Raw genomic sequence first — 16,231 nt, 5'->3', positions numbered from 1 at the left:
GACTTTTGTAACTGTAACCCCTTTGTATATCACCTTTATAATAACAATTACAAAAACTTTAATATATGTTATACCTGATGAAAATAACATGTTCTTTCCATAATCATTGCTTATAAGCACCACAGTAGTACAAATTTCTACCCTGCCATCTACTGAAACCCATATTCTTTAATTTATAAATTTATCTAATAAGACATACCTCTTCCATTTGTAAATTTGCTTACAAAATTGAAGTATGTAACTAAGGAATATTTACTTTGAATAATTACCTTCCAGTGCAAAGATTTGTTGTACAGTTAGGAAGTTATGCCTCAGTGGGCAATTAATAATACATTAAGATTTAAAAATCCTTTTCTTTCATTGTATTAGAAACAAATATTAGACAACATGAGAATACATTATGGTATGAGGAAAGAATAAACAACAAAAACATTAAAGTATAATTACTGCTATAAAAAGATGTTTAAAATATGAAAACATATTCATGAAGTTACCAAAGTGCTCTATGATCTAATTTTTGAAGGTGGTAGAAAGCATGTACATACTTTTAATTTATTTTGTGTATGTATATATGACAACTGGTAATATTTTTTAGATTGGGACCTGATGTTTTGTGACTCAGAACATATTGCTTTATTGTTTAATTTCAGGTTTGTATCTGTTAAACTCTGTTCAGAGAATATATTATTATGAATTTAGAATGCTCATGTTTGTTTATATGTCCACATGGCCTAATCAGGGTAGCTAGCCAGGGTGGGAAGGGAGTGGAGATGGTATGATAAAGTTTTGCTGGAGCTTTGGACTGGAGGGTTCTTGAAGAGGCTGGGCCTAAAGTCCCCAGACATTGTCCAGATGCCTCATGAACAATGGTTGTGTTCAATGGTTAGGGAAGAAGACAAGTCCTCAAAGCATACCAAGAGGGAGAATGTAAGACTAACACTGTCTTTCAATGCATATTTTCATTATGAGCACTTATATTTTCCAGAACCATTAGGTTTTCTTGAGATACTTTACATGATACATTTTTTTACATTTTTCTTTTGGGGGGATGATAGACAGCAAAGTACTAGGTGTAAAACTCAGGACTTAGTGCTGGTTAGGTAAGCATTCTACCACTTGAAACATGTCCCAGTCCTTTTTGCTTTAGTTTTTGTTGCTATTGTTGTTTTTGCTGGTCCTGAGGCTTGAACTCTGGCCTGAGTGTTGTCTCTGAGCTACTTTTGCTCAAGACTAGCACTCTACCACTCTACCACTTCTGGTATTCTGGTGGTTAATTGGAGATTAAGAGTCTTATAAACCTTTCTGTTTGGGCTGGCTCTGAACTGCAATCCTCAGATCTCAGCCTCCTCAGTAGCTAGGATTACAGGCATGAGCCAATGGCACCTGACTTAGTTTTTTGTTGTTTTTGCATAGTATCTCATACTTTGGTGAGTCAACTTTAGACTGCAATATTCCAGCCTTAAAAATAGCTGGGACTATGGGTATGAGCTACTTGTTGCTTTTCAATTTCACTTTACTGTAACCTAGAATAAGAAAATATTTGATGATTCTGTATACTGAACCATCCTACTATTACTACATATGATGTTCCCCATTTTTTTTGCGGGTCATGGGGCCTGAACTCGGTCTGGGCGCTGTCCCTCAGCTCTTCAGCTCAAGGCTAGTGCTCTACCACTGGAGCCACAGCACCACTTCCAGCTTTTTCTGTTTATGTGGTGCTGAGGAATCGAACCCAGGGCCTCATGCTTGCAAGGCATGCACTCTACCGCTGAGCCACCTTCCCAGCCCCATGTTCCCCATTTTCTATCTTGTTTCATTAAAATATCTTCATAATGGTTCTCTAAAAATGACCGTATGAATAGATTTAAAGCTGCATTTAAAAAAATCCAGCCTTAGACTCTATAACTTTTTTTTTTTGGGTCCGGTTGTGGGGCCTGAACTCTGGGCCTGGGCTCTGTCCCTCAGCTCTTCAGCTCAAGGCTAGCGCTCTACCACTTGAGCCACAGCGCCACTTCCGGCTTCTTTTCTTTTTGCTTATGTGGTGCTGAGGAATCGAACCCAGGCATGCAAGGCAAGCGCTCTACCACTGAGCCACCTTCCCAGCCCCTCTTTATAACTTTTTAAATTTAAGAATTATTTTTTTCTTTTGATTCAAAGATGGACATGTATAAAGAAAGAGGTAGAAAGAAAACTCTGGCCTTAACTGGATACTATGCAGGATGAACTGTTTACTCAAATTTGTCTTAAAAGTCTATGTGTTTGAAGACAGGCACCAGTGGCTCACACCTATAATCTTAGCTACTCAGGAGGCTGAGAACTGTAGGAACTTAATTTGAAGTCAGCCTAGACAAAGAAATCTGAGACTCCATTTCCTGTTAACCAGCAAAATGCTAGACTAGCAGTATGGCTGAAGTGGTAGAGTGTCAGCTATGATCAAGAAAGCCAAATGAGAGTGGATCCCTGAGTTCAAGCCCTGGTACCACACACACACACACACACACACACACACACACACACACACACACGAGTATAATGTGGTTCAAGAGTCTAGCAGAGATAAATTACTACTAACACTGACTAAAAATCCTGCTCTTTAATGAGATATATAGAAGAGCTGACTGGCCATTGCTAGCTCTGAAAAGAGTCAAGGAATGCAGATGGATTCTAGAAGCTAACAAAGGGAAATAGACTCACCCCTGGAGCTTCTAGAAAGCTATGTGGCTTTGCTGATACCTTGAGTTTCAGCAGGATTATGAACCCCCAATAGTTATAAGATAATAAATTTGTGTTAAAAGAAAGAAAGCTGGGTGTCAGTGACTCATGCCTGTAATCCTAGCTACTCAGGAGGCTGAGATCTGAGGATTGCAGTTTAAAGCCAGCCTGGGCAGGAATGTCTGTGAGACTCTTATCTCCAATTAACCACCAGAAAACCAGAAGTGGTGCTGTGGCTCAAAGTGGTAAAGTGCTAGCCTTGAGTAAAAGGAGGTCAGGGACAGCACCCAGGCCAGAGTTCAAGCTGCATGACTGATGAGAGAGAGAGAGAGAGAGAGAGAGAGAGAGAGAGAGAGAGAGAGAGAGAGAGAGAGGGAGAGAGGGAGAGAGGGAGAGAGGGAGAGAGGGAGAGAGAGAGAGAGAGGGAGAGAGGGAGAGGGAGAGGAAGGGGGAGAGAGGGGGGAGGGAGAGAGAGGGAGAAGGGGAGGGAGAGGGGGAGGAAGAGAGGGAGAGGGGGAGGGAGAGGGAGAGGGAGAGAAAGGAAACAAGAGGAGAGAGAAAAGAAGGAAGGAGGGAAGAAATGAAGGAAAATATACTCTATATAAGAAGATGATCCTCTTTAACCTGTGGGGCATACACTAATTTTTTTTAAAAGGGTAGAAATAATCTCAATAGGAAGTTACTGAATAACCTACAAAACACTCAAGCTATAAAAAGAAAAACATTGATTAAATTTTAAAGCACAAAGACCAGGACGATGATTCTCAAGCAGTGAATTGGATGGACCCTCAGGCAGGTTGTAGGTGGGTCTATATCAGAGACTCTAGGAGGAAAGGATATCAATTCCATTGGTATTTGGAAGGAAAATATGAAAAGAAATTGTGTGTGTGTGTATGTGTGTATGGTGTGTGTAACAGACTACAAACAACAAAACTTGAAAGAATCCCCTTGGTTTCCAAGGATACTCAGAAAAGACTAGCTCTCCAAATAACTGTGGGGGGGGGGGGGCGTGGGGGGGGGGGAGGCAGACTCTTCTCAAGAAATTACATCAGCAATTTTAGGGAACAGTCATTAGACTTTTATGGTTATCAGAAAAAAAAAGTACAGGTTAGAAAAAAAATGCTCAGGACTTACGTGAAGGTATTGGAATACACATAATAAAAATCTTTTCAAGAACAATTCACTAAAACAGAGCAACAGCATGTTTTTGGACCTTTTCAAATGACATAATGAAAGTTATTGAACAAGAGTTCAGCCACTTAGGAGATTTACTCTATAAGTGAACTCACTCATTAATACTGTATCAGTACATGAACCACAGAAATCTCCCAACACACAATAGTCCTGCTTCAGCCCTTTACTGTGAGGGTACCATTATTCTCTTTAAAGGAGACTAAGAATTGCCATTAACCTAGCTCAATTGTTAATGAAGTCATTGCAATAGTTTGCAGAGTTTATCCTTAAAGGAACTTCCATGAAGACTGTAACTTCCATGAAGACTGAAGCTGACATTCACTGGCAAAACAATTAAACACATATAAAAACAGATATACATTTTTTTTTTTTTGGGTCCAGTCATGGGGCCTGAACTCTGGGCCTGGGCGCTGTCCCTCAGCTCTTCAGCTCAAGGCTAGCACTCTACCACTTGAGCCACTTCCGGCTTTTTGCTTTTTGCTTATGTGGTGCTGATGAATCAAACCCAGAGCCTCATGCATGCAAGGCAAGTGCTCTACCACTGAGCCACCTTCCCAGCCCCAGATATACATTTTTTAATGACAACACTTTTTTTTTTTTGCCGGTCATGGGGCCTGAACTCTGGGCTTGACGCTGTCCCTCAGCTCTTCAGCTCAAGGCTAGTGCTCTGCCACGTGAGCCACAGCACCACTTCTGGCTTTTTATTCCTGCTTATGTGGTGCTGAGGAATTGAACTCAGGGCCTCATGCATGCAAGGCAAGCACTCTACCACTGAGCCACCTTCACAGCCCATGACAACACTTTTTACTTTTGACCACAGGCTCTTTGAGCACTGCTATTACTTTTGCTTGAGATGCTTCAATTTTTGGGACCACTTTGTACCTCTAAGGGCAAAAATATGTAGAGCAGGAAGTGGTGCTGTAGCTCAAGTGGTAGATCACTAGCCTTGAGCTGAAGAGCTGAGGGACAGCACCCAGGCCCAGAATTCAAGCCCCACGACCGACCAAAAAAAAAAAAAAAAAAAAAAAAAAAAAAAAAAAATATATATATATATATATATATATATATATATATATATATATATATATATATATATATGTATGTAGAGCAGAATCACTAAAAAGGAACTATCAATATCCAAACAAGACCTCCAGTCATTTTTTCCATTTGCTTTTTTTTTTGCTTTCCCATCATTTTGATGGGAATTGACAAAGCTTTGTTTGACTGTAAACTGTGAAGACACAACAGAATTAGACCTTAAAAGTGATACTAAATACCATAATGCTTAATGAAGATGACTGAACCCGTACACGAAAGACACTTTGATTAAAAGTGAGTGTGCTGAAAGCTTCAAGCTATGCACCTGTGGTATTTGAGAAATTAACATAATCAGCTCTAATTTCTACAGAAACAAGTGGTGCTGATTAGTGGTGGCTAAAACAATGCCTGGGGAGAAAATGCTGGCCTCTCCTGTGCTGGAAGAAGTCCTAAGAAGAGGAGCAAGCTGAAAGGAAATCAAGTTACAAAGATCCTACAAATTATTCTTAATGGCCACTTCATTGGCTGGTAGGTGGTGGAAACTGGGTTTTCTGCCTCTCTAATGAGAACGAAAACAATATAAAAGATGTTGACCTGGGAATGGTATATCGAGAATTTGAGGGAAGGCTTAGAGGAAAAATACCTTGGGGACAGGAGCGGGTGATGGAAAATAAGAATCAAGAAGAATACGGACATCCAACTGTATTAACTGGAAGAAATGAAAAAAACAGAAACAACCAGAATCTTGTCTCACTAAGAGAAAGCAATCTAGATGTGTTTGTCAGGCAGTGAGACATACGTGGGCAGCTAGGAATGTGTGTGCAAGACACACCCATTCTCTGTGGAACACCTGCTTAGAATGCAGTGGGCTTAAATGCAAGGGCAAAGAAGTGGGAGGAAAGAGAGGTTTTGTTTCACAGCAGGAGCTGCGGAGAAATAAGGACAGCAAAGGCAGTTAGGGAACCTCTCTCACCAAGCATTGTCTATAAAGATTTGTGGCTGTGGAGAGCCTGAGAAGCAACCCTCCCAACAGGCAGGATTTCCTCATGCAGCATGGCAAATGTAAAGAACATTGACTCACTTGAATCTGATTCTTGATATGGAAATGACAGCTGTTTGAAAAGCTCAAAAGCAACTAAAATGGGTTTTCTGGAGGTTGTGAGGGCTTTCCTAGGCAGAAACATTTAAAAGAAAAACCTCTAAGTGGAGGAAAGGGGAAAACAACCAAAAGGAATGGGCTTTGCAGGTGAACAAAGGAATCTGGTTTTTTTTTTTTTGGGGGTCTGGTCGTGGGGCCTGAACTCTGGACCTGGGCGCTGTCCCTCAGCTCTTCAGCTCAAGGCTAGCGCTCTACCACTTGAACCACATCTGGCTTTTTTTTCTGCTTATGTGGTGCTGAGGAATCGAACCCAGGGCCTCAAGCATGCAAGGCAAGCGCTCTAACACTGAGCCACCCTCCCAGCCCCTGTTTTTTTTTTTTTTTTTTTAATGAGAACAAGAAGGAGAAAAGTGAGGGTGGTCCCCTACCTTCTACAGAACATGTGTTCTATAAATCTTTGTTAAATGAATGTTGTAGACACATTGACTGGACAACATTAAAAGTTAATTTGAGATCAGTGTTTGTACCCTTTCTCCTCATTAAATTTAGCTAGAGAACTGATCCCACCAAATCTCTGGTACTCAGTTCTACAAACTATGTAGTCAGATCATTTCACCTCATCTCATCCACTCTTCTTTCCCAGAGCTAAAACCTCAATGGTGAGTCAGGGCTCACAAGGAAGAGAACAGGTATCATACAGTAACATACCCTTACTACAGGGAGAAGCTAATTTGGGAATTTAGCAGTTTCCACAATTACACTGGTCTTATTAGAGTCCACAGTCTCCTACATTTATGGCTGTGTTCTGTGGACTTGCTTGTTCTGAGGAACAAGCAAGAAGCTGGAAAATGCATCTCCTCTATCCTGCATTTGAGCTGGAGAAATTCAGCACAAATAAGAAGCATGTACACATGGAAGTGAATATTTTCAAGACACTTAATAACTGGCTACTAGAAGCATACATTTGGAGGACTGTCTAAGAACCTTAAGGAAAGCCACCACATACATAAAATAGATGGAGACCTGCTAGCCATAAGAGTGCAGAAAACTAGCAGAACCCAAGTATGTGAAAAATGTACAATGCACAGCACATACCCAGAGCTCACTCTGCACAAAAGCATCTAGCCCCAAGACTTCCAACAAAAATAATCAAAAAGAATTCCCTTACCCTCTGCTGATCTTTGAGGAAATCCAAACCCCAAGTGGTTCAGTTGTTCTCTACTGACGTGGCCAGTTTTGGAATTTCATACCTCACTACACTGCTCCTGGAGACTCTTCCTACTATTCTGTCACCTGACAGTAGCCTACTAACTACTAGAGGCTGTAGACTCCAAAGGAGTCTAGATCTACCTAGTACCTACCAATTTCTCTCTATTCACTTCTGCTTGTCTAGGAAGACATAGTTACCCTAACTGCCGAGGGCTTTCCAAGGAACAGACAAGCTAAAGATGAAGAAAACTGTCTCCCTGGCCTCAGCTCAACACAATAAGATGTGAGAGAGGTCGTGCTATTTAATAGTTACTGAAAGCTTACAAGGCGCTCATTTGCAGGAGCACAAAATTATGATAGGATCTTTAGCCTCTTGGGGACCAGCTGAATCTTCATTAAAAGCTACAGCGATGACTTCCCACAGAAGCAGAGTAACAGTTAAAGAACATCACACCATTCGTGATTGGCTGGTGAGATTGCACTTAGCAGGCAGAGCTTTCCCATAAGATGGAGAGACACTCCCTGGTTTTTGTTTTGTTTTGTTTTTTTTGCTCTTAGATTCTCAAAGCACATATTTCCCCCGCTTGTGAATTATTACTTTGTCAGCATTTCCTTATTTGTGGATTCCACAAACATTTGTTGAATGCAACCTACTATGTGTTAGGAAAAAATTAATTGTTTAATGACTGTTGGCAGAATGAACAAATGGAACTTCACACAGCCTGTGAGAATGCAGTGAGTATGTGCATGTGTAGGGGCATAAGAGTAGGATTAAAAAAAAAAAAGGTGTTGCTTGAGCTAAATTTTGAATATGAGTGGGAGTTACACCAGTAAGAAAAAAAAAAAAAGCATTCCAGGAAGAGGTAAAAACACATGCCAAGCATGGAGCTATATGGGGACTCCATCATGACTTACCAGCCTGGGTGCTGGATAGAAATAGGCGAGGAAATCTGCCTTCACATATGAATTAGCATCAGCCCAAAGGACTGGTTTGGGATAGTATGTTTAAACTACTTGTTTAAAAGGCAATATTCATTTGACTTTCAGAGAGATTTAAAAAAAAAAAAACAAAACACCATATACCCAAACATTTAGAGTTGGTATAACTGAGTCTAGAAAAAGAACTTGCCCTGTAAGTCCCAAACCTGATAGATGAGTACATTATTTGGCCTTAGAACTCAACAGGACTGGGGCTGGGAAGGTGGCTCAGTGGTAGAGTGCTTGCCTTGCATGCATGAGGCCCTGGGTTTGATTCCTCAGCACCACATCAGCAGAAAAAGCCAGAAGTGGCATTCTGGCTCAAGTGGCAGAGTGCTAGCCCTGAGCTGAAGAGCTGAGGGACAGCACCCAGGCCCAGAGTTCAGGCCCCATGACCAACAACAAAAAAAACAACAACCAGGGCTGGGAAGGTGGCTCAGTGGTAAAGCGCTTGCCTTGCATGCCAGAGGCCCTGGGTTCGATTCCTCAGCACCACATAAGCAAAAAGAAAAAAGCCAGAAGTAGCGCTGTGGCTCAAGTGGTAGAGCGCTAGCCTTGAGCTGAAGAGCTGAGGGACAGTGCCCAGGCCCAGAGTTCAGGCCCCACGACCAGACCCAAAAAAAACCAATAACAAAAACTCAACAGGACAGTCTTTTCCATAACCTAAAAGCTAGTAGGTGTTTCTCTATGGGCAATTCATAAACCTCACAATAAACACACAAATACTAATACTATTTTAGTGAGAATGCCACAGTAATATAAACATTTTCTTAAACAGAGATCATGTATGTTCAAAGGCTTTGTAAATGTAATGTTATCCAAATAAACAGTTGCGAAGCTGGGCACCAATGCCCATGTCTGTGATCCTAGCTACTCAGGAGGCTAAGATCTGAGGATTGTGGTTCAAAGCCAGCCTAGGCAGGAAACTCTGTGACACTCTGATCTCCAATTAACCACCAAAAACGACAGAAGAGGAGCTATGGTTCAAGTGACAGAGTGTTAGCCTTGAGGAAAAAAAGCTCAGGGGTAGTGTCCAGGCCCTGAGTTCAAGCCCCAGGACTAGCAGGTATGCACACACACACACACACACACACACACACACACACACACACACACACTATTATATATGAATAACACACATTTGTATGTTACATATTATATGTAGTATGGCTGCCAGAAGAGGCACAGAAGAGCCATCAAGTTCCAGTGGTGCCTGGGAACAAGCATTCTCTGCATGGATTGCTGAAGATACTCTATAAAGCTATATTCCACACTCCTACTTTCCTGTTCTTTATAATAAATGACTAGAAAAATTTAGACTGGCCAGGCACCAGTGGCTCACGCTTGTAATTCCTTGCTACTAAGGGGGCTGAGATCTGAGGATGACAGTTCAAATCTAGACCAGGCAGGAAAGTCCATGAGACTTTTATCTCCAATAAACCACCAGAAAACCAGAAGTGGCACTGTGGCTCAAGTGGTAAAGCTCTTGCCTCGAGCTGAAGAGCTGAGGGATGGCACCAAGGCCCAGAGTTCAAGCCCCATGACCGACCAAATAAAAAAAAATTAGACTGATTCTATGTGAACTCCTCAAGGGCAAGAACTCTTATATTTATATAGCATAGTGCTGGCAAACAAACAGCACTTATTATTTATGTGGGTCTCTGAGGGGAAGGGGAGTGGGGAATTCAGAGAGCTGCTATAATGGAAACAACAATCATGCTTCCAGCTGGACATCATAGGCCAAAGCTGGTAAGCAATTCTGGTTAGAACTTCGTCATTAAAATCAAGAAGTGGAGTAGATAATGATATTTCCATTAAAAATGAATAAATAGACTTGAGAAATAAAGATAGCAGAAACCAAACAGCATTGTTGGGGAGAAGCAAGTGGGACTGATAATAGGATTCTGTAGCTAAAGAGATGGGAAACTATTTCATAAATAGGATCTGCTTAGGAATAGGTGTACTGGGAAAAAATGCAGGGTCAGAAATGGCCTGGGAAGGTTTTACTGTTCATATTCTAGGAAAGGGAAACATTTATTAAAAACAGCAAAAAGGAGGTTGTGGTGGAGGAGGAAGAAGAGAAAGGGGAGTAGGAAGGGGAGGGAAAGGAGGAAGAGGAAGAGGGGGAGGAGGAAGAGAAAGGGGGAGAAATAGGAGGAGGAGGAGGAGGAGGAGGAGGGGGAGGAGGAGGGGGGGAGGAGGAAGGGGGGGGGGAGGAGGAGGAGGAGGAGGAGGAGGAGGGGGAGGAGGAGGAGGAGGAGGAGGAAGAAGTGGTGGTGGTGGTTGTGGCCAGAAAGTGGCCAGAAAATAAGTGAAAAGTCAAAGGCTGATAAATTCAGATAATAAAATGCAGACACAACTGCACACAAACTGTCATTCTCTTTTTACTTACCTTTAGAAAGAGCATTTTAAAAAAGATTAAGGCCACCTGGTGATATCTTTCACACACATTCTGTAATAATTTGATCTGCAGACTCAGGTTGTGATTATAGGGGAGTGAGGTACACTATTCTGAGGAGTTTTGGAATGTAAAGTCTACCCAATACTGGACATTCAGGATTACCAAGGGGTAAAATACCAAGAGCTCTCAATGAAAAGGCCAATTTAGGAATAAAACTCCAATGACAAATCTTTAAGATGAAGCAAAGATCATATTTGCAGGCTTGATCCTTCTGATTTTCCTTTAAAACAATTAGTACCTCTATTTTGGTCTGCTGAGCTTGGTGTGAACTGAAAGAGATACCTGAACACAACTTTACAGACAGGAGGTGCTAATCTCTATAAACCTCTATCAGAGTCTACTCCACTTAGCTGTACAGTGGTGCCACACCCATCCTTCAGGCAGCCATCAAATTAAGACAAAATCCCTAGCAATTGGTAAACTATCCTGTTTTGTTTCCTTACTAGCTTGGTCTCCCTCCTCAGTCTGGTAACCCCAGAAGCAAAAAAATAAAAAATAAAAAAATAAACTAGTTTTATTAAAGGATGATATCACTAAGTTTGGCTGTGTAGAAGGATGGATAAAGGCAAACAGGAAAACTTCCAGAAGAGTTTTTCTACGGTAAATCCCATTGCTTGGTACTTTAATCACTCTGTTTTTGGATGAGAAGATAGAGTCTATTCTGGACCCAAGTTAAGACCTTGAATTCAGCTAGAATGAAATGTTGAGGGTGTGGGACATGGGACAAAGCGACATCCAGTGCAGAGCCTTTACTCTTCTCACATAATACACTCCTAATAAGGCTTCCTTTCTCCTCTCATACAAGGGCACCATTAGGCGAAAAGGTCCAGAGTGGTATTTATGGACCAACGTCCCTGGTGGCCTCAGTCAGAGGGCCACAAGGACAGTGTGGATTATGCTTTTTATAATGTGATCAAGACACTAAAAGTGACTCTCGTTTCTTTCCCTCAAGAGCTCCGCAGCAAGGAAGGAGGCCTCAGGACACTCACTGCATTCTGGGAAGAGTCTCTGTAGTGTCAAGTAGGTAAGTCCTGTCGGACCATACCAGAAGTCTGTCCCTGGTCCCAATCAGGTGTGTCCCAGACTCACCTCTAAGCATGGACTTACTTCTACAGTGGGGCTGTCAATGAAGGAAGGAAGCAGTATGCTAAGATCCGGAGAATCAATGGGGATCTGTTCCTGTGGCAGTCTCATCTCCTATTAAATTACATTCATCCACTAGTGTAATCATCACGTTTGTTGAGCATACACTATGGAAAGCCTAAGATTGCATTTTCACATAATTTACTAATATACACTTTATTTTTCATTTGTCTCTCCTTCATGCTTTTCTCCACAGAACATTTGAAGATTTCATCCTCCCAAGCTTTGTGATCTTGGGAAAACAGCTAAATCTCTCTGAATCCTAAGTACTTAATGTTGAGAAGGCTGTTGTACAGATTATGAAATGTTTAAGCTACATAGCATTGTGCCTAGCGCACTGGTACTCAAGAATCTCATCTCCTTTGCTCCTTCTTTCAAAAGGCTTTTGGTGCAGACTGTGCCAAAGTCAGTTATTCCCATTACTGACCTGTTTCTTATGGGCAAGCCAAGAGCGCAGATGTCCTATCTTGGCTCCAGAGGCCTCTCTGGTCCTCCTTTCCCTGGGGCCTCGTGCTTTTGGTGTAGTTTCTGCCTCCACTAAAGTCCAGCTTGGAGCCCTCGGGGCTAGTGGTAGGGAGGTGGGCATAGGAAATGAAGGAAGGCCACGGCCCCACAGATCCCCTCCTGGACCACGCTGGTGGGCACCAATTGCAGGCACATTGAGTCCTAGAGGAGGTCAAGGCCAAAGTCCTTGGAGATGGGGGATGTCACTCACGGAGCTTCCTAGCCAGAGGTTCCTGGTGGGCAGTTTTGGGGTACAGTCTAAGGTTAACTCTTGGCGAGGGGTTCCTGGGAGAGGAGTTCCATTGCTGCGGGGGCTCGCGAAGCTCTCCTGTCCCAGATGCTATTCGATGGAGCCAACTCCGGAGCCCACCCTGGTGCTCAGTTAACACAGGTCTCCCTGGGGACGGTGTCCCCGCCTCGGTGCCCCCCCCCCCGCATGATACCCTCCTCATAGGGTCGCTTTCACCCACGGTGCCCTCCCCATAGGGGCGCCCCCCCACGATCCCCTCCCCATGAGCCCCCCCCCCCACGGTGCTCTCTCTATAGCAGCAAGTGAGGGCGCCTGGGCGTCTCCACTCCCCCAGTGCCTGCGTGGGGGCGGCTCCCCACGCCGCCCCAGGCACTTTCCCAAGGGGTGGACACAGCCATAGTCGGGGCTCACCCACTTACACGGGCCCCTCCGGTGGAGAGCGGCTCCCCAAGCACCTGCGTCCCGGAGGTTTGTCCTGGCCCGCAGACCCGCCCCTTCAGGTGACTGCAGGGTCCCCCGCTGCCCTACGCTTACCGGGACCGTCCGGGTGCGGGACGCGAGTCCGAGTGGGGGACGCGGGTCCAGGTGAGCGACGCGGGTCCTCAGGCCCACGCTACCCACGTCCGCTCGGGCGCCGACGTGCTGGGCCGAGCGCCGGGAGCAGGCGGCGCGGGCGGCGCGCGGGCTGAGGCGGGGCGCGCGCTCCCGGAGCTCTCCCACCCGCCCGCGCGTTGCGGTGCGTGCGCCCGCACCAGGAGCCCTGGGCCCGCCGGGGGCGCGCGCCCCGCCCCGCTCCGCCACGCCCGCCACGCCCTCCTGCAACTCTGCCGCGGCCTGGGCCCCTGGGCGCGCGGCGGGCGGGGGAGCTGGGGAGGGGTCCCTCGGGTGGGGGCGTGGCCAGGGGCGCGGGGGACCCCCGGGCCGAGGTTCCCAGGGCGCCCACGAAAGCGGCTGGCACTGCGGCGTGGGGACTGCAGCAAGGTCAGTGCCGCCCGCAGGAGACGGCCTGAGGGGCGCTGCGGGGCGCTGCGGGGTCCTGCGGTTGCTCTCCACTCTCGCCCGGACACGAATGAATGTGGGATTCTGGATGCCTGTGGTCACCAGCACCTGACGCACCTGACCGCGGTCTCTTCAGGTCTGCAGGCTTGGGAGCCTAGCATTTGTGCACTTACCCTCGCCCTGGCTTCCAGAGTGTCCAAGTGAGCCCCAGAGAGTCCTGGCTGTCCCAACGCTCCCTAGACGCTGTCTCCTGACATTATTGGTTCCATCTCCAGCAGCAAAACTGTACTGTCATGTAGCCCGCTTTTTTGCTGCAGCAACCTCATCCCCCAGGCTAGCCAAACACCCAGCTTGTCAGCAGGCCATCGGTTCCGAGGATGATAGCCAGCATCACGGCAAACTCCACACTGAGAAAGGGGCAGGAAAAGGAAGATCAACGCATGAAACACCACTTTATGGAAATAACTGAATCTAGGCACCTAAGCCTAGAACCTTTTGCATCAGTTAATTACATTTGCATTTCAGAGATATCTTCATTTTCTTGGGCCTTCAACTTGTATGTCACAAACATAATTCACACCATTAATTTTCGAACATTTGCTTCCCCCCCCCCCCCCCCGCTTTTTTTTTTTTTTTTAATCTGCACACCATTCCAAGCATAATGGGGCAATACAAAAAGGAACTCACTTTGTCCTTAACTAGATTCACTAATAGGGAATATAGGTAAATTTTGTGCCATATATTGGAAGTCACTTGAAGATGCTATTTTGTCAGTCATCCATCCCCCTGAGGGACTGTACTATTAGTTTCTGTTCTCTGTTGATAAACTGAAGTGCAGAGAGGTTAAACAACCTGCCCCAAAGTCACATAGCTACAATGTGATGCAGGCAACATTAAAAGCCAGGCATTCTGACTTCAGTCTATTCTATTTTACTGAATTGCCATTGAGAAAGGAGAGGCTCCATTCATCAACACATGATGTTCTAATATTAATACCTATTTTCATGAACCATTATTCTTTTTCTTTGCTTTGTTGTAAAACAACAGTAAAGAGCACACTGAGCTTTCCATGTTGTCTGGGGGTTCCCTAACCTTTAGAATTACATCCCACTAACATTTTCAGATTGAATTATTTTTAGCAAGTGTTTTACTGCTAAGCTGTTTCACAGGTCTATATGGACTGGGCTGTAATAATATCACCACAGAAATCTGTTAATTCCTCCCTTCACTAAAATAAAAGTTCATTGGGTATCTCTAGTATGTCAGGCATTGTGTTGAGAACTAGAAGGGGTACAAATAAGAGTGACACAATACTTCCCCCTCATAAAGCTATGATGTCAATTACTGGGCACCCTAATAATCTTTTAAAATCTTAATCATTCTCTTGTATCCCCATCTAAAAATACTACAGTCAGAATAAGTTTCCATCCTTTTACTACCTTATGATGGAGTTAAATTTCAACACTTGGAGCCTTGGGGACATGCAAACTGTAGCATCTACTCACAGTTTGTATCTCCCACAAGTCAATCCATTTGTAGCCATTTTTGCCAAAGAAACACAAGCACTGGACCACTTTGTTGATAGTATTGGCATTTGAAAATCTTAAGAAGAGATTGTGGTGGTAAAAATCAAGAAATCGGAGCTTTCATTAAAGAGTTCAGTGTCTTCCATTTGGAAATCTTTATACTGAGAAGGCTACAAGACTTAATCTGTGTCTACTTATCCTCTCTTCCTTTCCTAAAGTCTCAGGATGGGGGAAGCCTCGGTATGTAGATTGTAACTCCCTCAGCCGTACCTTTGATACTGTTTCCTTTGGTTCATCCCTTTACTTAATCTGTTAGCATTCTGAATCCTAGTTTCCCCACTTACTGGCTTGTTTTCCTTCAGGCTATAAATAGGATGAATTTTCTTCTATTCTAAAAAGCTTTTCTATTGATGCATTGTTTTCTTCCAACTACTGCCTGCCATGGCTTGAAAGTTTCCCCCTCCCCCAAATTTCTGGAATCCTCAATGCAGTGATGTTAGTAGGTGATTAGGTTAGAAGGAATCTTCCCATATGATGGGTTAATGTCATCATCTTGGAAGTGTGTTTGTTGTAAATGCAAGTTCAGCCAGGCACAATGGCTCACACCTGAAATCTTAGCTACTTAGGAAGCTAAGATCTGAGGATTGCTGTTCAAAGCCAGCCAAGCAAGAAAGCCCATGAGACTCTTATCTCCAATTAACCACCAGAAAAACTGGAAGTGGAGCTATGGCTCAAAGTGGTAGAGTGCTAGCCTTGAGCAAAAAAGCTTAGTGTCCAGGCCCAGAGTTCAAGCCCTATAACAATAACAACAAAATAAGCAAGTTCAGTTCCTTTTGGCTGTTTCCTTCTCTTCTACTTCTGCCTTCCATGGCATGACACTACAGAGCCCTTTCCAGATAGATGCTGGTGCTGTCTATGATCTTGGACTTCCCAGCCTCCAGAACCAGAAGCCAGATTTAATTTTTCTTCATTATATATTATCTTGTCTATGGTATTCTGTTACAGCAACATGAAACAAACAGTTACAGTGCTCCCCATTTTAGTTAATAGTATTGGACCACCTTCCTATATGATTCAATGATTTCCCATTTTATGACCTTCTTTTTTTCAATTTAAAA

This window comes from Dipodomys spectabilis, unplaced genomic scaffold (genome assembly GCF_019054845.1).
Source record: "Dipodomys spectabilis isolate Male_0828 unplaced genomic scaffold, ASM1905484v1 ptg000006l, whole genome shotgun sequence".
Lineage (NCBI taxonomy): Eukaryota > Metazoa > Chordata > Mammalia > Rodentia > Heteromyidae > Dipodomys > Dipodomys spectabilis.
The sequence above is the reverse complement of the archived record's forward strand: the minus strand, read 5'-3'. Positions refer to the sequence as shown.